Source organism: Orycteropus afer, unplaced genomic scaffold (assembly GCF_000298275.1).
Source record: "Orycteropus afer afer isolate SDZICR_OR568_19922 unplaced genomic scaffold, OryAfe1.0 scaffold00435, whole genome shotgun sequence".
Taxonomy (NCBI): domain Eukaryota; kingdom Metazoa; phylum Chordata; class Mammalia; order Tubulidentata; family Orycteropodidae; genus Orycteropus; species Orycteropus afer.
The window spans coordinates 975,807-1,000,361 of record NW_006922022.1 but is presented as its reverse complement, the minus strand read 5'-3'; the positions used below and the strand labels follow the sequence as shown (position 1 = coordinate 1,000,361).

The window sequence follows — 24,555 nt, the reverse complement described above, 5'->3', positions numbered from 1 at the left end:
CCTTCATTACCATTGGTTCTAGATCATATGCCACTTCTTGAAATGGATGAAGATCGATCAGTTCTTTTTGGTACAGTGACTCTGTGTATTCCTGCCATCTTCTCTTGATGTTTCCTGCATCATTCAATATTTTTCCCATAGAATCTCTCAATATTGCAACTCGAGGCTTAAATTTTTTCTTCAGTTCTTTCAGTTTGAGAAATGCTGAGCGTGTTCTTCCTTTTTGGTTTTCAGACTCCAGGTCTTTGCACATTTCATTATAGCTTTTGCACTAGGATTAAAAATTAACATATGGGGTTTCGAAACCTTTGCTGTCCAACAAAAACATGATCTGACCCATGGAAGTATTTTATGTTTTCTACTAACAATAAAGAAAAAATAAGAATAAGTAAAATTACATTAAATTTAATATTTTACTTAAACCAAAATGTCCAAAATATTATCAATTCAACATATATTCAATATGAAAAATTTATAATAGTTAAAATTTTGCTTGATATTTAATCTTTGAAATCTCATATTTACTTTTACCACATATCAAATTTGGTACTGCATACTTGAAATATATGGCTAGTGCCACCAATGAAATCAATTTTAAATTTTATTTCAACTTAAATAGACACATATGGCTAGTGGTTACCTTAATGCACATCACAGTTCCACAGTATAATGATAATAATTCACCCTGTATTGAGATAACAGCTTTAACATGCTAGGACTAGATTTTAGCATCAAAATCCTAGGACTAGAGAAATCTTAAAAAACACAAAGTATGAAACATCAGTGGTTACTGGTCTAAGGATTGGAGGGCTGCATTAAAATATTGTATATGCAAATATGATCCATGGTTTACATAAATGTGTTTCTGACAGTTTTCATTTTCCGTGCACATGTGTGGTGATGTGTGATTTAGTGTCCAAAGGAGAAAAACACATCAGCCATCTTCAAAGGCTCTTGGCTGATATTTTATGTTACCCGCCTTTCTCCTCCCCAAAGGCTAACTCCATGGCAGGTTTGAAGTACTTTCAAAAGGAAACATTCTTGAGTGATTTGAGTGTTACATAAGGAGACCTGAAAAGTTTCTTACCCTCAAAAATGTCAGATGCTTCCATATGTTCAGATGACTCAAAAGAATGTTAACAAAACTAGAGAAGGCAGCAGAACTTAGAGCTCAAAACGCCTGGCAGGAGAATAAGAACCCTGGAATCTCTGCACTGATGAATCATGTGACCTTGATCAAGTTATTATGTATCCTTATGCCTACCTGATGAACAGTAAATGCTTCTTCTTCCCTTGAAAAAATGTCCTGCAAGAAAAAAATCAAGCATATCCTCTATTCTTCCAATGACCCCCAAAGTGAAACATGTAACTTCAATCCCAATTCAAAAATCACCCTTTGCAACTCAAAAGCACTCACCATTATTAGAGCAAATCTAATGTTTCCTCAAACTCTCACCTACACATACTGCATATTTTTATGGGGACATGCTATAGACTCCACTTATGATATATTAAACGTGTGTAGGTGTGTGTGTATTAGGAGCTCGCATGGTGCTGTGGGTAAAGCATCTGACTGCTAATCAAAAGACTGGCAGTTCCAACCTACCAGTTGTTTTGCAGGAGAAATGATAAGCCTTGCTTCCGTAAAGGTTTACAGCCTTGGAAACCCTATGGAGAGGTTCTACTCTGTTCTATAGGGTCACTGTGAGTTGGAATTGACTTCATGGCAGTGGGTTTGTGTGTGCTGGTTTAAGAACATCTCTCTTTTCCATTAGACTTGAGAGCACATAGAAGGCAAGGGCCATATTTCCCTCATTCTTGTATCTCCCAAATCAGATGACCAGTACTAGTGTGATACACTGAAAGCACTCTGCGTTCTTTGAATAAGAGAAAAATTTGCTCTCTAGTAGAGGACATAACAAAGGAGCTCTGGTGGTGTAGTAGGGAAGGCATGTGGCTACTAACCAGAAGGTTGAGGGTTCAAACCCACCAGCTGCTCCATGGGATGAAGATGAAGCAATCTACTTCCTTAAAGATTTATGGCCTTGGAAACCCAATAGAGGTAGCTATGAGTTCGAATTGATTTGATGACAGTGGGTTTGGTTTTTGGTTTGATAGAAGAAATAACAAATGCAAACTAGCTAACAATAAAATCCAGTACAACTGGTTTAGTGTGAGAATCAGCAGTTCCTAACCTCTTCATGAAGAAGCCCTGGTGGCACAGTAGTTAAGTGCTCAGTTGGAGGAATATGTGGACGTCTGCTTCCAAAATTCGACAGCCTTGGAAACTCTACTGGGCAGTTCTACTCTGTTATATGGTCACTATGAATCACAACAATGAATCAGAAACAATTTGATGGCAATGGGAACCCTTTAGGTACTCCCAGTGTTGTAGAGGACTCTCTGGAACAAAGATTCAAGAGGAAACTTTTAGACTTGAATAAGCAGTATATAAGAGCTAAAATCCTACAGGCCAGAAGACTGCATATGAACAGATGTGTGAAAAGGGGATACAAGTTTGAAGGCATAAAGGAGCAAAAGTTGACATCTGAAATGAGGATGCCACGTTAAGGATGGTACAGAGAGCTAAGGCAAATATTTTTTATTTTATGTTGCAGTTAGTGAAAAGTCAACAGAGGATTTTGAGTATAGCAATGAGATGACGAAAGTGGGATTCAAGGAAGAAGGATCTAGTGTCACTGTCAATGAGGCACATGGCTGGAAGCAAACTGATTAATCAACTCTATTTCAGTATCTGTGGTGCAGTGAATTAGTTGGTATGGCTTTTCTAATCATAGTCTTTGTAACTCCCACATTACTGGGTGGGACCATGCAAATAAGGTGTGTAGAACTCTGATGTTGGGATTGATTAGTTTTGTCACTCTGCCAGGCTTAAAATGAGCCTTCCTGGAGGCAGAGGTGGAGGATATCACTGCCAACAAGAGAAGAGCTGGAGGTGAAGTGGAACACATCCTTGGACCCGAGATCCCTGCACTGGATCTCCCTGGCTGAGAGGCACCCCAGCAGAGAGACTTCACGGCAGAGAGATGCCCCAGCAAAGGGACAGTAGCAGTGGAACCAAGACATATGAGATGGAGCAGCAGGTTTACCTGGCTAACAGAGGCAGAGGTCAGTCAGGCTGAGAGGCCAAGGGCCAAAGAGGTGTATCTGAGGGCACAGAAGAGAGGAGACTGTCCTGATCGAAGAATTGTATTCTGAGCGTGTTCCTGAACCTGAATTGTAGCCTGTTACATACCTAATAAATCCCATAATTGTAAGTATTGTCTGCGAGTTCTGTGTGGCCATTGCAACGAATTGCAAACCCAGCAGACAAGTAGTGAGTACCATGTGAGGGACAGCTGGGTCAAAGTTGGTAAGAGGCTGGAGGGTGCTGCATCTGACCTCATAGGAATAAGCCTTCAGCTGCTGATGGTGATTCTGTCTTCCTCTTGTGAAGTTAGAGGAGATCAGAAGATGCCGCCTCCAAGTCCTTTTTGCAATATCCTTACCAGGTGGCCAAGGACTCATCAAGGAGTGGCCATTCAAAAGGGGGAGGGGAACACCCTCTATAAAATACACTGAAGGAACTGTATCAAGTGCTGAGGAGCAAGGATATCTCCTTGAGGACTAAGGTGCGCCTGACACAAGCCATGATATTTCCAATCGCCTGGTATGCATGTGTGAGTTGGACAATGAATAAGGAAGACTGAAGAAGAGTTGATGCTTTTGAGTTGTGGTGCTGGCGAAGAATGCTGAAAGTACCGTGGACTGCTAGGAGAGCTAGCAGATCTGTCCTGGAGGAAGTGCAGCCGGAATGCTCCTTGGAGGCAAGAATGGCCAGACTTCGTCTCACCTATTTTGGTCATGTTGTAAGAAGGGACCACTTCCTGGAGAAGGATGTCATGCTTGGTAGGGTGGAAGGTCGACGAAAGAGGGGGAGGCCTTCAACAAGATGGATTGACACGGTGGCTGCGAAGATGGGCTCAAGTATAGCAAGGATTGTGGGGCTGGCACGGGATCGGGCAGTGTTTCATTCTGCTGTGCATGGGGTCGCTATGAGTCAGAAACGACTCGACGGCACTTAACAACAACAACAATAAATCTTTACAAAAGTAGACTGGCCTCATCATCTTCCCACAGAATAGCTAGCAGGTTTGAACTGCTGACCTCTTGGTTAACAGTTAAATGCCTTAGCCAACATACCACCAGAGCTCCTTATTCAAATGGAAAGGAGGATGCATTTCACAGAAATGACAGATCTGGTAACTCACCAGACATAAGAAAAACAGAGATAAGAGTCAAAAAACTTTTTTTTCCTAACAATATTCATTACTTGAAAGCTAGGGAGAATGTCAGTAATTCTGAAACTGAGGAACTAGAAGAAGGCCTAAGAAAGACAGTGAACTTCACTTGGACTGTATTAAGTAAAAATGAACAGAAACTTATCTAATCCCAAAGTCTCAAGTTAGCAGCTAAGTATAAATGTTTAGTTGTTCACCTTTCCCCCCTTTCTCTTTCTCTCTCTCTCTCTCTCTCTTTTTCTGTGTCTGTGTGTTGGAGATAGAAAGATTGCCTGTCTCTTAGGACTATTTCCCTTGAATTTTAAATCTCTTTTTAAGTTATATGGAAACAAGACCAAAGAAAAGTTATTGCTAGAAGTGTGTTTATGCTGCCAGATTAATCAAAATCTTTATTCCTTCTATAAAATACACTGATGCCCATATCATACTAAATATAAAGAATGAGTAAACTATACTCAAGTATGCTCACAGACTTCTGCTCTTACCATTTTATTTACCAAGAGCCAGTTGTCTATTCTTAGGCTTATGACAGTGCCAACTATAATTAAAATTTCATAATTTAATGAAATATTATAAAAAATCAATGGAATATGATTGTAAAAGGAAAAGTTCAAGCTATCAAACTAAGTTGAATGCTTTAGGAAGTCATAATAAAAGATGAGTCACTTAAAAACTAATATATAAACAAAACCTTGCTCTCAAATTGTTGTAGGCAAGGCAACTGTAAAAAAGTAAAGGATTCTGTATACTACAACTTCATATGTATCTAGTCTGTTGTTAGCTGACATCCAGTTGGCCTTTGACTCATGGCAATCCCATATGCAAAGGAATGAAACACGGCGTGTTCCTGTGCCATCCTCATAAAACGTTGAGGATGAAACCACTGCATTCCATGAACATAATCCATTCATAGGTTTATTGTTCAGAAGCACATCACCAGACCTTTCTTCTTAGTTTGTGTAAGTTGGGAAGCTCCACTGAAACCAGTTCAGCATGGTAGTAAAATGTAAGCCTCCACCTACAGACTGCTGGGGGCTTCACAAGAGCTGCATTGGCCAGGAATCGAACCTGGGTCTCCCGCATGGAAAGCGAGAATTCTACCACTGAACTACCAATGCCTCATTATCTAAGTCTAGGTTTCTTTGAAAGCATTTTAGGTGAAAATCTTAGTATGCATTACAAATGTAATCTACAGAAGAAAGCTACTTTAGTACTACAGTCAACACACCTATCAAAACCTAAACGCCTTGGTGTAACCTCAGAACTTTGGAGAATGAATGCACATTTATACATTTCAAGTTTAAAATGCTTAGAGCATAGGATTTTTATTTGTTTGTTTTATGGTAAAGAGTCCCCATTTGAACTGACTAACTGGCTAGCTGTTGGTTCTGGTTGCAAAAGATAAGAGGGATTTAGTGACCCTATGTACAGCAGAGAGTAATATACCAGTGTTGCACTGCTATTCATAAGGTTTTCACTAGTCTTTTTTTTTTTGAGACATGTATGGCCCCTTTCTTCTTCCCAGCCTGGAAGCTCTGCTGAAACCTGTCCACCACATGAAATACCGGTGGCATAGCCACCAGCCTCACAGCAACACACAAAAGCTACCACAGTACAACAAACTAACAGACAAGTGGTGGAGCACTGGAAGTGCTTACTCGACTATGCCAAGAAATTTGGAAAACAGCTACCTGGCTAACTGACTAGAAGAGATTTATATTTTTGCCCATTCCATAGAAAGAAGATCCAACATAACGTGGAAATTACTGAACAACATCATTATTATCATACATTAGTAAAATTTTGCTGATGGTAATTAAAAAATGGTGGCAACTTTATACTGACAGGGAATTTCCAGAAATTCAAGCTGGATTCAGAAGAGGACGTGGAATGAGGGATATCGTTGCTGATGTCAGATAGATCTTGGCTAAAAGCAAAGAATATCAGAAAGATGTTTACCTGTGTTTTATTTACTATGCAAAAGCACTGGACTGTGTGGATCATAACAAATTATGGATAATATTGAGAAGAATGAGAATTCCAGAACACTTAATTTTGCTCAGGTGGAACCTGCACACAGACAAAGAGACTGTCATTCGAACAGAACAAGGGGATACTTCACGGTTTAAAATGAAGAAGGGCATGCATCAGGGTTATATTCTTCCATCATATTTATTCAGTCTGTATGCTGGGCAATATGAAGAAGATTATAGCTGGACTATATGAAGAAGAATGTGGCATCAGGTTTGGAGGAAGACTAACAAATTGAGATATACAGATTACACAACTTTGTTGTGTAACTTTGAAGCACTTACTGATGAAAATCAAAGTCTGCAGTTTTCAGTATGGATTACACTTCAATATAAAGAAAACAAAAATCCTCACAACTGGACTAATAAGCAACATCACAATAAATGGAGAACAGATTGAAGTCGTCAGCAATTTCATTTTACTTGGATTCACAATCAATACCCATGGAAGCAGCAGTCAAGAAATCATATGTCATATTGCACTGGGCAAATCTGCTGCAAAAGATCTCTCTAAAGTGTTAAGGAGCACAGATGTTGCTTTGAAGACTGAGGTGTGTCTTACCCCTGCCTTGGTATTTTCAGTTGCCTCATATGCATGTGAAAGCTGGACAATGAATAAGGGAGACCGAAGAAGAGTTGATGCCTTTGAATTATGGTGTAGGTGAAGAATATTGAAAATACTATGGACTGCCAGAAGAACTAACAAATCTGTCCTAGAAGAAGTACAGCCCGAATGCTTCTTGAAAGGGAGAGTGGTCAGACTTTGCTTCATTTAGTTTGATCATGTGGTCAGAAAAGATCATTCCCAGGAGGAGGATATCATGCTTGGTAAAGAAGGGGTCAGCAAAAAAAAGGAAGACCCTCAAAAATATGGATTGACACAGGGGCTGCTATAATGGGCTCAATTATAGCAAGGATTCTGAGGATGGTGCATGACCAGGCAGTGTTTCATTCTGTTGTACAAAGGGTCGCTACGAGTCACGGGTGACTCGACGGCATCTAACAACAACGTGTACAATAGAACGAAATGCTGCCATCCAGTTGGGTTGACCCCTTCTTGGGTTTCCGCGGCAGTATCACTATGGAAGTAGATTGCCCCACCTTCCTTCCGAGGAGTGGCTGGTGGGTTTGAACCACCAGCCTTCTGGTTAGCAATCAAATGCCTTAGGCACTTATGCTACCAGAGCTCCTATCCAGTTGGGTACCATCCTTACAATCATTTCTATATTTGAGCCCAGTGCTGCAGGCACTGTGTCAATCCATGCCCTTGAGGGGCTGTTTCTTTTTCACTGACCCTCTATTTACCAGGCATGGTGTCCTTCTCCATGGACTGGATCCTCCTGATAACATGTCCAAGACAGATTTGTTCGTTCTTCTGGTAGTCCATGTTATATTCAATATTCTTTGATAATACCATAATTCAAATGCATCACTTCTTCTTTGCTGTTCCTTATTCATTGTCCAGCTTTTGCATGAATATGAGGTAACTGAACATACCATAGCTTGAGTTGTTGTTGTTGTTGTTATGTGCCGTCAAGTCGGACCCGACTCATAGCGACCCATCCTTGGGTTTCCGAGGCGGTAACACAACAGAAATAGATTGCCCAACCTTCCTTCCGAGGAGTGGCTGGTGGGTTTGAACCATCAGCTGTCTGGTTAGCAGTCAAGTGCCTTTGGCACTATGCTACCAGAGCTCCTCTTCTAAACTACTGTTGTTGTTGTTATTTGCCATCGAGTCAGACCCGACCCATAGCGACCCCTCCTTGGGTTTCTGAGGTGGTATCATTACGGAAGTAGATTGCCCAAGCTTCCTTCCGAGGAGTGGCTAGTGGGTTTGAACCACCAGCCTTCTGGTTAGCAGTCAAGTGCCTTAGGCACTATGCTACCTAAAACAAGGATGAGGAGCTCTGGTAGCATAGTGCCTAAGGCACTTGACTGCTAACCAGAAGGCTGGTGGTTCAAACCCACTAGCCACTCCTCGGAAGGAAGTTTGGGCAATCTACTTCCGTAATGATACCACCTCAGAAACCCAAGGAGGGGTCGCTATGAGTCAGGTCTGACTTGACGGCACATAACGATGATGACGAAAACAAGGATGAATGTTGTTTAACCTACTTTGCTTCCTTAGCCCAGCATGACAGAGATTAATAGGAGGAGAATTATTAGCAGCAAAGCTTCCTGAGTATTGTTTAAATTAAAACAAAGTTAAATTGCTTTTTCTGTCATATACGGTAGGCCCATATCTACCACAAAGGCCATGTCTTCATCTGTAAGGATTTGTGACTGAAGGCCAAAAGACCACTTTGGATTTAAGCAGAGCACATGCAAAAGTAGCTTCATTGGTTCTCAGGGCACCTGTTTACAGTGCCAGCACCTTGCTCAGAGATTCGGATTCAATAAAAACTTTAAGATAAGGTGCTCATCATGTGTATTTCACAAAAGTGCCCAGTCAAAGTGTGAGGTGGCACTCATTGTGGCTTACATGTGAATCACCAGGGCCAAGCCACGTACTCTGGTTTTGGCTGCATCTGCCCAAAAAAGGCACTTTTGTTTTTTTAAAAAAAGAATAATTTCCACAAAGGCTCCAAATAGGCCAGCTCAGGCCTGCTAGGTGGGATGTGGAAACCTGCATTTGAATCACAGTACTTATAAGACTGAAAAGAATTAGATGATCACTAGAAGCATCTTTGATTCAGGCAAGATGGTACTCTGGACTATACAGAAGCTCCTACTATGGAAGCTTCCTTTTTCTGTCTTTTCTTTTTAAACATAATGTTGCCAGAACCCATAAATTGCCATTTTTGTGCTAAGAGAAATATTTAGAGACTGCATTTCCCCCAAAACGAATCTGTTTAGGATTCACAAAGAATGCAGGTTTATTTCTTGAGAACTAGCATTTGACTATTAAAAATAGCATCATTATTGCATCTACAACAAACATTCACACAAGGGCTTTAAATCGTGCTTAGGTACAATTACCTTAATGTCAGTTGAGATTTTTACGAGACAACTGTGAGGCACTTTATTTTTAAGGCAGTTTAACCTGCTTTATTCCTAAGAACAGATATTTCAGTTTTAAATCTAAGATTCTCAATAAGATGATTAAGCTATGCTCGGCAGTTTCTTTAAATATTTAAGAGAATTTTCATCATCTAAATCTTTATGGTAACAACACTGCCAGGTGTGTTTTTTGCCCCCTTCTGTTATCAGCAGTAGAAGATCCATATCCTTTCCAAAGATTGAGAGGGGGTTGCCTCCACAATTGAAGAATCCTACCAAGCACTTTGGAATGAAAGAAACTGATGATCATTCACAACAGTGCTGTGTTTTTTCAGATGTCCAGCAGTCAAGCTGTCACCTTGAGTAGCAAATGTGCAGGGCTAATATCAGCTACTAACAAAACCAAGGACAATTCAAATCTTTCAAAAGCTCTGAGGGAGAAAAGACCTGGCAATTTGCTTTGGTAAAAATTAAAAAAAAAAAAAAACAAACAAAAAACCTGCACTGTCATGCAATTGATACTGACTCACAGTGACCCCCATGGGTTTCAAAGGCTGTGAATCTTTATGGAAGCATACGGCCTCATCTGGGTCACCCCCCCCATAGGGTAGCTAGTGGGGTCAAACCACTGATATTTTCATCAGCAGCCAAATGCCTTAGCCACTACACCACCAGGGCTCCTTATAGCACATCCTAGAGACGGCACATAACAACAACAACAACAGAGAATCCTAAAGGCAGTTCTCCTCTCTCACATGTGGTTGCTATGAGTTGAAATGGACTCAGTGGCACTTAACATCATCTTCTTGCCTAATGGATTGTATTTGTTATTACCTGATCAACAACATGAAGACGCTCTGGTGGCACAGTGATTAAAGCATTCAGCTGCTAACCAAAAGGTTGGTGGTTTGAACCCACTAGATGCTCTGTGGGAGAAATGTGAAAAAATCTGTTTCAGTTAAGAGTTATAGCCTAGGAAACCCTATGGCACAGCTCTACTCTGTCCTAAAGGGTCATTATGAGTTGGAATTGACTTGTTGGCAGTTTTGGTTTTTGGTATCAGCAACCTTCTAGCAATATTGCAATCATCATGAACATGGCCATAGATGGGCATGATGCTCTTTTACTGATGAGAGCAGAATAACTCCACAGATTAAGTTGCGGCCCAGTGTTCTCCAGAGCCTGGCATTCTCTGGTAGTGAAAAGAGGTGCTCAGAAAGTCTGCTCACCCTTGCTGATCATCAGGGTACCACCATGTCATGTGCAACTACTCCAGGGCTACTGTTGAACGCAGGCTCTGAGCAGACTTTTTTGGAACTGCATCATCACACAAGGCTTTCCTAGTAGTAATCTCAAAGAATGAGACAGGAGTTCCCTGAGTGGCCAGTTTAGGGTACTGGCCTTGTTTTTAGATATTGAAGAGAACAGCATTCAACATCTCATTTATCCTGAAGATATCTCAGTAATGTAGAAGCAGACAATTATCAGTCTGTATATTTTAAGGATGATGAAAATGTAGCACTGAGAGTTTTGAAGATGCTAGTCAAAGTCACCACCACTCCTCTGTCATTTGTCATAATGTAGTGGCTTACATGCTGCTATGATGCTGGAAACTATGCCATCAGTATTTCAAATACCAGCAAGTACCAGCAAGGTTACTTGCTGGTAGACAAGTTTCAGCAGAGCTTCCAGACTAGGAAAAAAAGTGTGGCAATATATTTCTGAAAATAAGCCAATGAAAACTCTAAGGATCACAACAGAATATTTACAATATAGTACTGGAAGATAAACTCCATATGTTGAAAGGCATTCAAAGTAATCAGTGTCAATAATGATGGACTTGAGCATACCAAGAATCGTGCAGGACCAGACAATGTTTGGTTCTGTTATACATGGGTGTGCCGTCAATCAGAATCAACTTGACAGCAACTAACAATAGGAAAATCAGTGTCATTGATAAAATCATAGACCATGCCCTTTGACATCTACCTGGATATTACATATTCTCTAATACATTAGGAAATTAGTTATTGATTGCCTATGATATTCTGGTGGCGTAGTGCCTTAAGGCATTTGACTGCTAACCAGAAGGCTGGTGGTTCAAACCCACCAGCCACTCCTCAGAAGGAAGATTAAGCAATCTACTTCTGTAGAGATACTGCCTCGGAAACCCAAGGATGGGTCACTATGAGTTGGATTCGACTTGATGGCAATGTGTGAGTGAGTGTGTGATGATACGCCACGCTGTGTCCTGGAAGCCAATTACACAGACATGGTAAAACAGAAATGCTTTCTGCTCTTTTACAGCTTACGTTCTGGTGGGAGAAAGGGATATTAAATAAACAGATACACAAATCTAGAATTACAAAGTGTAAAGTATCAATTGTTCCTTCCACAAATTTCAAACCCATCTTGTTTCCTTCTTTGCATTGCCATCAAATGCAACTCCTTCCAGAGTATCTTAAACGGGCTTCTAATTGGTCTCCTTGCCTATATCATTCTCCAATCCGTCCATCCAACTAACTCCTATTATACTGAGGTTCTCAGAATACACCCTTCTGGGATGTCATTTCTCCCATTTTAAAACTTCAGTAGCACCACAATACCTGAAAAAATGAAGGCCAAGTTTGTAGCTAGGTACTAAGGACCTCCCAGAGCTCAAGCTCAACAGCCCACTGCTCCCAACTCCTTCTCAATTCCCATTAGTTGAAGTATGTCCAAGCCATGTCAATGTTTGGCTCTGTACCTGTGTTTCCATTATATTCTTTCTGCTGCTGACTTGCCTGTTCAAAAATCTACTCATTCACCAAGACTCAACACAAGTCTGATATCTCTTATTACCCTGCTTCAGTCCTCAGTAACACTGCCTGCCCTAAACCTGGATCATTTAGTGAATATCCAATTCACTTGACTTTTTGACACTTCTTACATTCTTATTTAATTCTACATGTGATTAACTTTGTGTACCATATGAAAACTCACAGAGAACAAGAACAAACATTACATTTTTTTGATTTTTTCCCAAGTTCAAACCCCAAACAGATCAAAAAAAAAAAAAAAAAAAAAAAAAAAAAAATCAAAACAAAATGAAGAAAGCCTAAGGTTCATGTGGGATACCATCAAAAGTAATGTTTCCTCTTTCATTTCTTCTTTGGGTATTTGCATCTTTCCTTTAAAAAAAAAAAAAAAAAAAAAATCTAGAATAAAAACACCTTCCACGTACTTAAATATGTATACTTCCTATGAGACTGGAAAATTTGAAAAGTCTTTGTCCTTGTCCTTCAGGTTAAAAGTGTTTGTCTGAATTATGCCAATCCATCTTTTACTTAATGCTTATAAATTCTGGTCAAATAACTTGGTTTTGCAGGGAAGAGGGGGCATGCTGGAGAGAAAAATGTTATAGTATCATTATTTAATAATTTTAAATACAGATTTTAAAAGAATATATATAGTTACAAATCAGGACATATCCCATCACTTCCATTTAAAGCTTACGCTATGTATGACTCAATGTTTCTGTTCTGGTTACCTAGTGCCGCTCTGACAAGAAATGTACCACAAATGGGATGGCCTTAACAAACAGGAGTTTATTCTTACAATTTGGAGGATCTAGGGGCTGGGTGAAAGCCCCTCAACTGTGGGGTCCAGCTCTGCCTCCTGCTCCCAGCCCCTGGTGTTAGAGGCGTTTCTTCACTCAGACAGCTGCTGGCTGCTGAGGCTGAGAACCCCCAAGGTTGACAAGTCAAAAGACATAGTCCTGATGTTACCAAACCACGATGGCAGGCCATTAACTTAAGTCCATTGTAAGTCCCAAGGTCGGCAGAGCATGGCAGGCTGCTGAGCAATGACACGGCTACATGCAGAGTCCAAGCGTGCCATAGGCGAGAGACTATTCTCAAAGCTTCTCCTTATGTACAGGAAGCAGTCCACATCCCAAAGGCAGCTCCTCAGCTGCCTGTGGTAGATCCCACCATGGAGTTGATTGTCAGTCTCCTCATGGGGATTAACTACCACCAGCTGCCCAGCCCCTCAACCAGGCCCAGCCAAGTTGACACACAACACAGCCACCATAGTTTCCTTCTTGTACATAGGGTCACTAGGAGTCAGAACCAATTGATAGCACCTAACAACAACACAAAATGACTTAATATCTATTTGGTGCTTTATACCTAATAAAATACTTTCACAGGTAAGAGATCGGCACACAGTTACTAGGTTTTCCAAAGCCCCATATCTAATCACTGAATATAAGTATTTGAACCCATTATCTACACTTCCAATATCCTGGTATTAACCACAGATGCAGTAGAAAGATGGTTAACAGTCTGCCTGAGTTCAAATCCCAGATTTGCTACTTATCACTTATATGACCTTAGACAAGTTACTCAAATGATCTTTGCCTCACTTTCTTCACCTGTAGAATAAAGTCAGAGTTGTTATGGGGATGAAATTAGCAAATATAAGAAAAGTACTTAGAATGGTATAATGTTCTCTAATGTTTGCTATTGTCATTCTATAATATGCTCCTTACTCTGTGTGTGTATGTGTGTGTATCAGAAATCTCATTACCCTTCCAGACATTCAACTAAAGAGGATCTTTATCTTTATGAATGAACAAAACAAAACAAAACAAAAAAACAAACTCACTGCTGTCAAGTCAATTTGACTCACAGCAACCCTCCTTGGGTTTCCGAGGCAGTATCTCAACAGAAGTAGATTGCCCAATCTTCCTTCTGAGAACTGGCTGGTGGGTCTGAACTGCCAGCCTTCTGGTTAGCAGTCAAATTGCCTTAGGCACTATGCCACCAAAGCTCCTATATGAATGAGCAATGCATATTCTTTTCATCAAATTTTTTGAGGAACAAGGGAAATAACTTGGACGTCATGAGCCAGTGATGAAAACCATTCCTCAACACATCTCTCAACCCATGATGATGATGATCTCTGCTTTTTTAAATACAATATTCTTAAGATTTCCAGCTTTCAATGCTTTTCACACGTTTTACTCTCATACTTGGTGAGATAGATGGATAGATGGTCATCTATACAATAGTGGGTGGAAGGTAAATAAAACTTTCGATTTGGAAAAGTTAAATGCTTTGATAAGGGTCAAGAAAGAATATGCTGTCATAGAGCCTAATATTTATTTCTAGAACTAAGCCCCAATGTTTCATAGTCTACGTAAGCTAACAAGTTTCTTCAGAGTTCATTTATCCTGAGGTAGGAGCTCTGGTGGCATAGTGGTTAAAGGATTTGTTTGCTAACCAAAAGGTGGGCAGTTTAAATCCACCAGCTACTCTGTGAGAGACAGATAAGGCAGACTGCTTCTGTAAAGATTTACAGCCTGGAAAACTCTACTCTGTCCCATACAGTCTCCATGAGGCAGAATCAACTTGATGGTAGTTTGGTTTTTCTCCTCAGATGCACACAAAATCTAGCAAGCATACATTGTTGCTCTTAATGTGAGACTCCATCAGGCTAGTCCCTGACTCATGGTGATTTCACGTACAATGGAACAAAACACTGCCAGTCCCCGCACCAGTTACATAATTACTTGAGCATTAGATTGTTGTGCTCCATAGGGTTTTGCACTGGTTGATATTCATAAGGACATCATCAGGACTTTCTTGCCAGTTCACCTTTATCTTGAAACTCCACTGAAACCTGTTCAACATCACAGCAACATGCAAACTTCCACTAAGAGATGGGTGGTGGCTGTGCATGAGGTGGGTTGGTCTGGAATTAAACCTAGGCCTTCAGCACTGGAAGGTGAGAATTCTATCACTAAGCTATCAATGTCTCACGCAGTAAGTACAAATAAGGGCTCTGGTAAATCTTTTCTTCATATTTGTTTTGATGAAGAAGTTAATCCTATGAGAGGCAAAGTGAATGGCTAAGTGGGTTTATTACCCTGCTCTGTGCTAAACATAATCAACACTCAAAGGAATGACAGGAAGTTCAGATAAATATGTGAACCCCAGACCCCTCGGAGAGTGGCCAGAACTTTTCAGGACTGTTGTAGATACCCTTGGGAAACGATATAGCTTCTGATACATTGGCTGAATTGCTAAAGAGCAGAGAAAAAGTGAGTAAAACAGGAATATCAAGATAATTTGCCATTTTCTTATATATTGAAAATATATTTCTTACTTGTAAGGGAATACTTTGGCTGTTTCCTAAAATGCATTTTATAAAATGTCCATCCCAGGAAAAAGGGCTCCCTGGAGAAATGAGTTGGGGAAATTTAACATGTTCTATACCCCTTTTTAGGAGCTCTGGTAGTGTAGTGCCTAAGGCACTTGACTGTTAACCAGAAGGCTGGCGGTTCAAACCCACCAGCCACTCCTCGGGAGGAAGGTTGGGCAATCTACTTCCTTAGTGATACTGCCTTGGAAACCCAAGGAGGGGTCACTATGAGTCGGGTCTGACTCGATGGCACATAACAACAACAACAACATACCCTTTTGGCAATACTCAATGCTTATTAGCATATTAAAGAAAGGTTCTGAGGGGTCCCTGAATTAAAAAAAAAAAAAAGTGGGGCTTAACTTTTTTAGCCCAAGTTCTCCCGGACTCATTAGACTTTTTTTTTTTGTATCCTTAAAAGCATAACATATACCAACACCTCACAGAATAAACGTTTTGCAAAACACTGTTGGAAGCACTATTTTAGACACATTTTTTCCAATTATTTTGAGTTTTTTCTTCCTCTTACTCTCTTTCAGCGTAAAGCTTTCACTTAAAGAATGCCTTTCTGACATTTGACTTTCTGTCCACTAAGATTTAGAAACAATTCCCTGCACAGGTTTGAGAGATCACAGAATCAAGTAGGAAATCTGAACCAAAGCATTAGTCAGAATTGCAGAAAACACAGTAAGATTTCAAAAGATTTCAATGAGTACTCAGATCCATTCGGCTGACAGGGAATGCTGTAAATTGGTATCCAGGCTCCTGCTCAACACTTGTGAGACATGGTAAATCCCGTAGAGGGCAAAACAAACACATACACATCATAAGGTGGTTTCACGTGGCCTCACAAATGGACCCAAAGTAAGTGCTCTACCAAGCATATTCTACTACACTCTAGATTTATAGGAAAAGGACTTAATTAATGAAACTTCATCTACAAGACTTTGCAAAAGAACAGATGAGAACTGTAATGACAGTTTAATGAATGATCTCTTGCTCCTAAGAGAAATTGTTTTGTACAAAGATGTAGAATTGTCCATGGTTTGCTATACGGATTTTATGCAGGAGAAGCAGACAAGAAAGCATGAAGAGGGAAAAAAAATTTTAAACTGTTTATGATTTTTCTCCCACATTTTTGTCTGAAAACATTATAGCAAACACAATTTCTAAGCAGTACTAGGTATGGTTAGGAATAAGGATGCTTCCAGAGGGTCACAAAAGGAAGTAAAATATCCCTTCTCCCAGGATCCAGCTCCAAACATGATACCATGAATACGACTAAGGAGACAAAGTAACAACCCAGTGCCTACTTTAATGTTTGTTCTAACAGATCCCTCTAAGAACTTTATGTTAATTTTTGTTTTTCTAAGGAACTTCTATTGTTTTTGTTTGTTTTAAATCAGAAACTCAATATATATGGGGCAAAGGCAGTAAAGAATGGGGAAAGGAAAATTATGTGACTGTCATCACCTAATATACTGAATATCTGATATCTGAATATCTGAACACTGGGTTTTCAAATCAGATGATAACATGACAATTCAAAAGATTAATAAACTGGGGCTGTAAAAAATCTGATTAACGATAATCTAGGAGAGTTGACCTAGATAAAGAATATCTAATTATACCTGGCAACTATTTACTATCACTGATATCTATAGACACGACATTATTTATTCAAGTTTTTATTTGTCACTAGAATGTTATAAATATATATGGATATAGCAACTACAAATCAATAGCACCTTTATAAATATTTTAAGTACCATTATTTAGCAATTATGTGGGACTCTTCATGGGCCAACACTATACAATTTTTAACATGCCAATAAGTCCATTAAGTATATTTATGGTGATAGTTATTAAGTTCAAGGGGTTTCATCCAGGAAATATAGTTCAATAAGAAAAACAATCTTGTAGTGAATCAGAGCGCATACTTACTCTAGTCAAGAAATAAGTATACCCAGATCTTATAAACATGCCCAGCATCTACAGGCAAATCTTAGAGTCCATGAGGAATATGTACAAGTAATAACACATGATCTACAGCTTTTAGTATTACAAAAGGAAACTGAGCTGTTCACTAGATATCATCTTGGCAACATCACTTAGTTCTTTAAGTCTTAGTTGCCTCATCTACAACATGGGGACTACTTGCCTGAACTGCATGTGAAATGTATACAATGATAAATGGTAAGTACTTATCTTTCAAAAGAGATCAGTAATTTGTGCCATTTTGTGAGAACAAATTTCTTAGAGGTTGCAGAAAGAACTACTTTAATTCTGAATTTTATGCATTAAATCCAAATATTCTGTAAGAATTATCTTCCTTTTTCAAAATTACATCTATTCTAAACTATACAAGATGCTTGATGAACTTGGATGATAATATTTACTCCTGAAATGAATTTACTCCTTAATCATTGGTAATTTTGCCTCTTTCTTAGATTCAGAATAAAAAGCAAATTCTTAAATAAAAAGCAATCCCTCAAGCTGCAAGAAAGATGCAGACTCACAAAATCCTGGAGATACAGAAGTTTTCTATTAATCTGATGGTTTCTGGATCATTTATTGGAGCTCTGGTGGTATAGGGCCTAAGGCATTTGAGTGCTCATGCTCACTAGAAGGCTGGCGGTTCAAACTCACCAGGCACTCCTCAGAAGGAAGGTTGGGCAATCTACTTCCGAAATGATACTGCCTCTGAAACCCAAGGAGGGGTCGCTATGAGTCGGATCTGACTCGATGGCAGTGAGTTTGGTTTTGGATCATTTATACAAATGGTTAACACACATGTCTGCTAACTGAAAGGCTGAAGTTCGAGCCTACCCAGAAGCCCCTCAGAAGGAAGGCCTGGAGACTAACTTCTGAAAAATCAGCAACGAAAGACCCTATGACTACAGCTCAACTCTGACATGAGGTCACTATGAGTCAGAACTGACTTTACAGCAAATAAATAAAACTCTCAGTCCTAAATATATTTTGCCATCTGGATCAGGCACCACCAGTGAAAGAACATAGACTTGTCTAATGGTTACACAGAGCTCAAATTCTAACATCATTTTAAAAAAGTACTGTCTTTGGAACTTCTTTTAAAAAAAGTATGTAAAAAGAAGAGACTCTGGTGACACAGTGGTAAAAGAGCTTAGTTGCTCTGAGGAAGAAAGATGTGGCAGTCTGCTTTCCTTGGAAACTCTATAGGGTAGTTCTACCCTGTCCTATAAGGTCACTATGAGTTGGAATCAACTTGAGGGCAATGGGGCAAAGGGGGGTTTGTAGTTGAAGGCTTAAACTTGAAACCCAATTCCCTGCCATTTAGGAACTACGTAAATTGGAGCAATTTACATAATCTTTCTGAGTCTCAGTTTCTCCATTTATAGAATGGGAGGGAGCTCTAGTGGTATAGTGCCTAAGGCATGTGACTGCTAGGGTGGCGATTCAAACTCACCAGCCACTCCTTGGAAGGAAGGCAATCTACTTCCGAAATGATACTGCCTCAGAAACCCAAGGAGGGGTCGCTATGAGTCGGATCTGACTCCATGGCAGTGAGTTTGGTTTTGGTTTTGTTAGAATGGGAAGAACAGAGTTTGTCTTCTAGGGCTATTGTGAAGGTTAAATGAGTTAATGTGGGTAAAGCCCAAGGCACTGAACACAGATATCATTATAAATATCAGGTCAGTGCTATTCTGCCTATTAGTAGCAAATTACACCCTACATCATACTATGGTGATTTTCTAGTAACAGCACTGCATGGGCCCCAGTCAAATACTTTTTACTTTAATCTTTATTTATAGAAGGAGTAAATAATCCAAACAAAGAACATTCCAGCATGCAGTGCTGATGGTTACATGATAAGGCAGGGCCTGGCACCAATACCGGGACTGGCTATCTGTTAAGGTGAAACATGTAACTTTGACAATGAAACTGTCTCTTGATTTATAAGAAAGCTAGGCTGTCTTAACTCCTGGGATTCAGAGCCAACCAAGATCTAGAGAAAACTGCTTGCAGGGAGGGGAGAAGAACATACAGGCCAGGATTTAAAGAAATAAGATTGTAAGCTTGAAACTCTGAAAGCTGTTCATGAAAGGAAGCAGTGTTTTAAGTTCACAGAGAAAAATTTTAAAAGAAATTCAGGAAAGTTCTAAGTCTCGTATCAGTTAATGGTTTACACTATAGACAAAGAATCTTACTCACTCTCCTCCTCTAAAAAACCCCCAAAAAGCAAACCCATACCTGTCTAATTCTGACTCACAGTGACCCTGTAGGACAGATTAGAACTGCTCCTAAACTCACCCTTTTAATTGCAGTGCCAAGAACTTCTATCAGTAATTTGAATTGCCTCTGAGTATTGAAATAGTACTAACACCTCCAGCAGATCAATAATTTTTTAAGCTGTGAGGCCATGGTCTCTCAGTTTTAGCAGGTTTGTAGAATGGTCACAGGTATACAAAGTCTCATTAACCACATTTATAATTTCTTTCAGAAATTCTGAAGTACCAGAAACATTTCACCAAATAAACAGAACAATTGTGGCTTTCTCATAGCTCTTGTCACTTTTATTCCAAAGACTTAGTAAAATGTGGATAGGAAAAAAACAAGTTAAAAACACTGGCACAGATACTAATCCATGAAAGCTCTTAAAAATTGATCACAAACTTTCCCCATTAAAACTTGGATGAATATAGCAGATTTTTTAAACCTTTTTAAGAGTCAAATATAGGTTTAAAAATACATGCTGAATTTCACAAACTTCTTACATGTCTATCAACTTTTTAGAAATGTCACAGAAATGTGTGACAGAAGGTGCAGACCACCCACTAAGCTTTAGATGGGCCTCATGGGACCTTCAGGAGGACATCATCATTTATCAAGAGATGTCCTGGACAGAACACACTTCTTTCCCGTAACTAATCTTGATCCCATACTCAAGCCAAATTAACTGCCTGCTCGTTCTGATGCATGTCTCATGATTTCCTGCCCTCTCATCTGGCTAGTAGAAAGTCTACCTACCCTTTTCAGCCCAGATACAAAGAAAAAGCCTCATCTATTGGGAGCTCTGGTGGTGTGGAGTTTTGGAGGCATAGTGCCTAAGGCATTTGACTGCTAACCAGAAGTCTGGTGGTTCAAACCCACCAGTCACTCCTTGGAAGGAGGCTTGGGCAATCTATTTCTATAATAATACCACCTTGGAAACCCAAGGTGGGATCACTATTAGTTGGACCCAACTCAATGGCAGTAAGCTTGATTTTCAGGGGTTTTATAAAGCTCTTCTTGCCTTCTGAACTATGAAGAATTTCTCTAGCACCTACCCAGATATCCTGTGGTATCCTTGCTTCTTTTTATCCAGCAGTGCACTTATACAGAGCTATCTCATTTCTCCCTCTGGTCTACAAACCTCTTCAGGGCCAGGTGTCTGTTTCCTTCTTGCTTGCTTCCTATTCAACAACTTCATCATAGTAGGCCCACAATAAACACTTATGGAATGAATAAAAAGATCAAAGTTACACATAGTATTAGTGTAACCCCCAAAACAGTTGAGACAATTCTCCTATTTACTCAAAGATGTTGAACTGGTGAGAGCTGTCCAAAGTAAAGTTATACAATAACAACCACGGGAAACCCCCAAAACCAAGCTCACTGCTGCCAAGTCTATTTCTGGCCTTATATTGACCTTGCAGGACAGAGCAGAAATGCCCTATAGAATTTCCAGGCTGCAAATCTTTATGGAAGCAGACTGCCACATTTTTCTCCCACAGAGTGGCTAGTGGTTTGAACCACCAACCTTTTAGTTAGTTACCTGCCACTGTGCAACCAGGACTGCTAAAACCACCATGACAGTGCTTCATTATTGTAATTGTTGTTGTTGTTGTTGTTTGCCGTCGAGTCGGCCCCGACTCATAGCGACCCCTCCTTGGGTTTCTGAGGCAGTATCACTATGGAAGTAGGATTGCCCAACCTTCCTTCCAAGGAGTGGCTGGTGGGTTTGAACCGCCAGCCTTATGGTGAGCAGTCAAGTGCCTTAGGCACTATGCTACCAGAGCTCCTCCTTATTGTAATACTTCACTACAAATGAGAACACAAATTTTAAAATGTTTTAGTCATCGTACAATCAGGGAATTTACTAGGCACAGAAGTTATTAAGATGCATAAGAAATAGTTTTTCTGCCTCTGAGGAATTTAAAGTCTATTGAGAGAGAGAAAATTGAAGACTGATAAAACCAATAAAATATTTAAATACTACAAGAAAGGTTTATACTGCTCCTTTGCCAAAATTCAGTCCATAAACAAAAAAAGGTTTTAAACAAAGGTAAAACTTCAAGATGTAAACCTAAAATCTAAAGGGGTGCTGACTTCCCTTTCTGTTCAATAGGTGCTATTTTCTGGTGAAAGACATCTTAGACTTGTTCATCATGGACATTTTCCAACTCACAAGTCAACTCTTAAATAGGTTTTGGTTTGTAGTATTCTTGCCACATACTTGGACAACTGTAGACGAAGTTATCAACATCTTGCAATTCATAATGCAAAGCAAATAAATAAATAAATAAGAGAGACGTATTTCTTAGATCTCTTACCACTGACAATACAAAATACCTTCCTTCTTGTTTACTCTCTCGCTACAAGTCTTTCAGATAATTATCTTTTTCTGTTTTATTTCTGACATGTATTTCTCCACGTTACCAGTGTAATATTCTTTCAATGACATTTTTACCATATCATTTCACAGCTCCAATATCTTATTGATTCTTCACTGCCCAGGGGTCCAAATCTTAGCATACTACATTAGATCCCCCTGTAATAGGGGTAAGAGACCTCAAATTCAAACAGGTTAAATAGAGATACTTTTATTAAGCCTTGGACAGGGCAAGGACAAAACAAAGACAATTATCTAGGATGGGGGATACTACCAGCACATACACAGTACAGGAAGCTGAAGGGAGTCCACTGAATCATGGCTATGGGGCTGGGTATATATGACTGAAAACAAAAGGGAATCATAAAATCATGATTGGTGGCAGACTGATTCATTATCACTGCAGGCTGGATTACAGAAGCAGGGAAAAGACCATGGCTGGGAATTGAAGACAGAAAAGGGTTACGGCATGCGTTCAAGGCCTTGACTATCTGGCTAGGTGCTTTGTAGACAGGCTGTGACTCATGACCTTGCAGCCTGAGTCTTAGCCACATGGTGATTACTAAACACTAACAAGACCCTAACCTTAATCAAATTAGAAAAGGACACACAAAGCAAGTCTGCTAGTTCTTTGTGAGCATAATCTACTTTCAATCACATTCTTCCTGAAGGCAAACTGCCCTTCCCTAGATTTGTCCTGGAACTTGTCTATGCATAGTCATAATGCTAGTTTAATAGTCAGAAAGAACCCAAATGGTACCTGAAACTTATATCAAGCATCAAAATGGAGTTAGGACCCTACTGCAGACCACAGCCTTCCACAAACCCAAGTGTTTTAGAATTTAAGCTCTAATGCACACCACAAAAAGAATACTTTCTCTGAAAGCAGCTTTTCTTCCATCCAGGGTATTCTACCGTCTAGCTATGAAAGAGTATACTTCCTGTAGCTGTGTGTGCTCTGTACATCTTCATCTCCGCAGCTACAATGTTCCCCTCATCTTCACAAACCTCCTCCATTAACACCTTTAATAGCTAGAACAGATCTCACTTCCTTCAAAGGAAGCCATCTAACTCTTCTGTTCAAACTCACCCCCACACTTAAGTCCTCAGATTCTAACATATAAATTTTGACTTGCTGAGGTGTCATTTTGGCAAATGTCCTAAAACTATTTCTCCCAGGATGGCTGCTCCACAGTCCTTGGGGTCAGGAAGACTGCCTCTAATCTTCAGTAGCAAGGACCTTGAGACATAAGTTGCTCAATACATTTCACTGATGACATTGCTGTGACAATCCATATAGTCTCACAAAGTTTTCTGAAGCAGTATTTAGGAACACACAGACTAGGCTGTGGATATCTATCCCAGTTACAGCAAACCAGGATGATATGTTAAAAGGAACAGAATTTCACCTAGTAAGAGCACATTGGATGACCCTTAATTTAAAATGAGAATATGCCAAGTTCACAGACCTCGATAAAGAGGCATTCTGTAGGCTTCTATAGATCTTTTGGATTCCATACTAAAAAAGAAGTTCCAAAAGCTGCCAACACTTCTGTTCAGGAAAACTGGATTCTCGCCAAAGCAAGCAGCATTTGGGGTTTTTAAAAGAACCTCCAAAACTCAGTGATGACACTTAACTACTGAAGGAGAAATAGTAGAGATCTTTACACATTTCTGAAGGAGCTCAGATGGCACAATGGTTAAACCATTGGGCTGCTAACCAAAAGGTCAGTGGTTCAAACCCACTGCTGGAGAAAGATGAGGCAGGCCACTTCTGTAATGATTTATAAGCTTTGTAATCCCTATGGGGCAGCTCTACTCTCTGCTTTAGGGTTGGTGAGTTGGAAGTGACTCAGTAGCAGTAGGTTTGGTTTTTGATTTATATATTTCTAAGAAACAGAGGTGACAGGTTGAATTTTTAACCTGTCATGACATGCTGGCACCTTTCGTAGAGTCCAGATTCTGAGCTCTGAAATTAAGGTGAATCTGAGTGTAAACTATTTTTGAATATTCAAGCCTGTTTTTAGGTCTTAAGTAGGTTAGACCAACTTTTTCATTTGATGTCAAACAAATTACTAAAAAGACCTGTTTGTACCTCAAATGTTGGAGTAACTAGTCAGGAAAAATTCATTCCTGCAAGCCTGTGAATCATACCACACTGTCAAGGTCAGGGAGACCTCTGCTTATCAGGGGAAGTGCTAGCCATGCTCATTCAAGCTGTCTTAGAGAAGCTGATCCAAGTGCCCACTTTTTTTCCTCAGGTCATCAGTCATCTTTACTGAGGAGAAGTGTCCAACTTCCTCACTGGGTAGAAAGCCTCCTGGCTAGGCCTTCATCCTAGCTTCCTTTCTTCCTTGCTGGTGATTTCCTGTAGGTACAAAATAGCTACTGACAAGGAAATCTC

The 24,555-nt window shown here is 39.8% G+C and overlaps 1 protein-coding gene and 1 non-coding gene across 2 annotated transcripts in view; both read right to left on the bottom strand.

Moving 5' to 3' along the window:
• Positions 1–24,555, bottom strand: part of BNC2 (basonuclin 2) — a 383,907-nt gene that overhangs the window by 79,421 nt on the left and 279,931 nt on the right. The window lies entirely within an intron of this gene.
• TRNAG-UCC lies at positions 5,349–5,419 on the bottom strand. The gene has a single exon. It is a non-coding gene; the product is annotated as a tRNA-Gly (tRNA).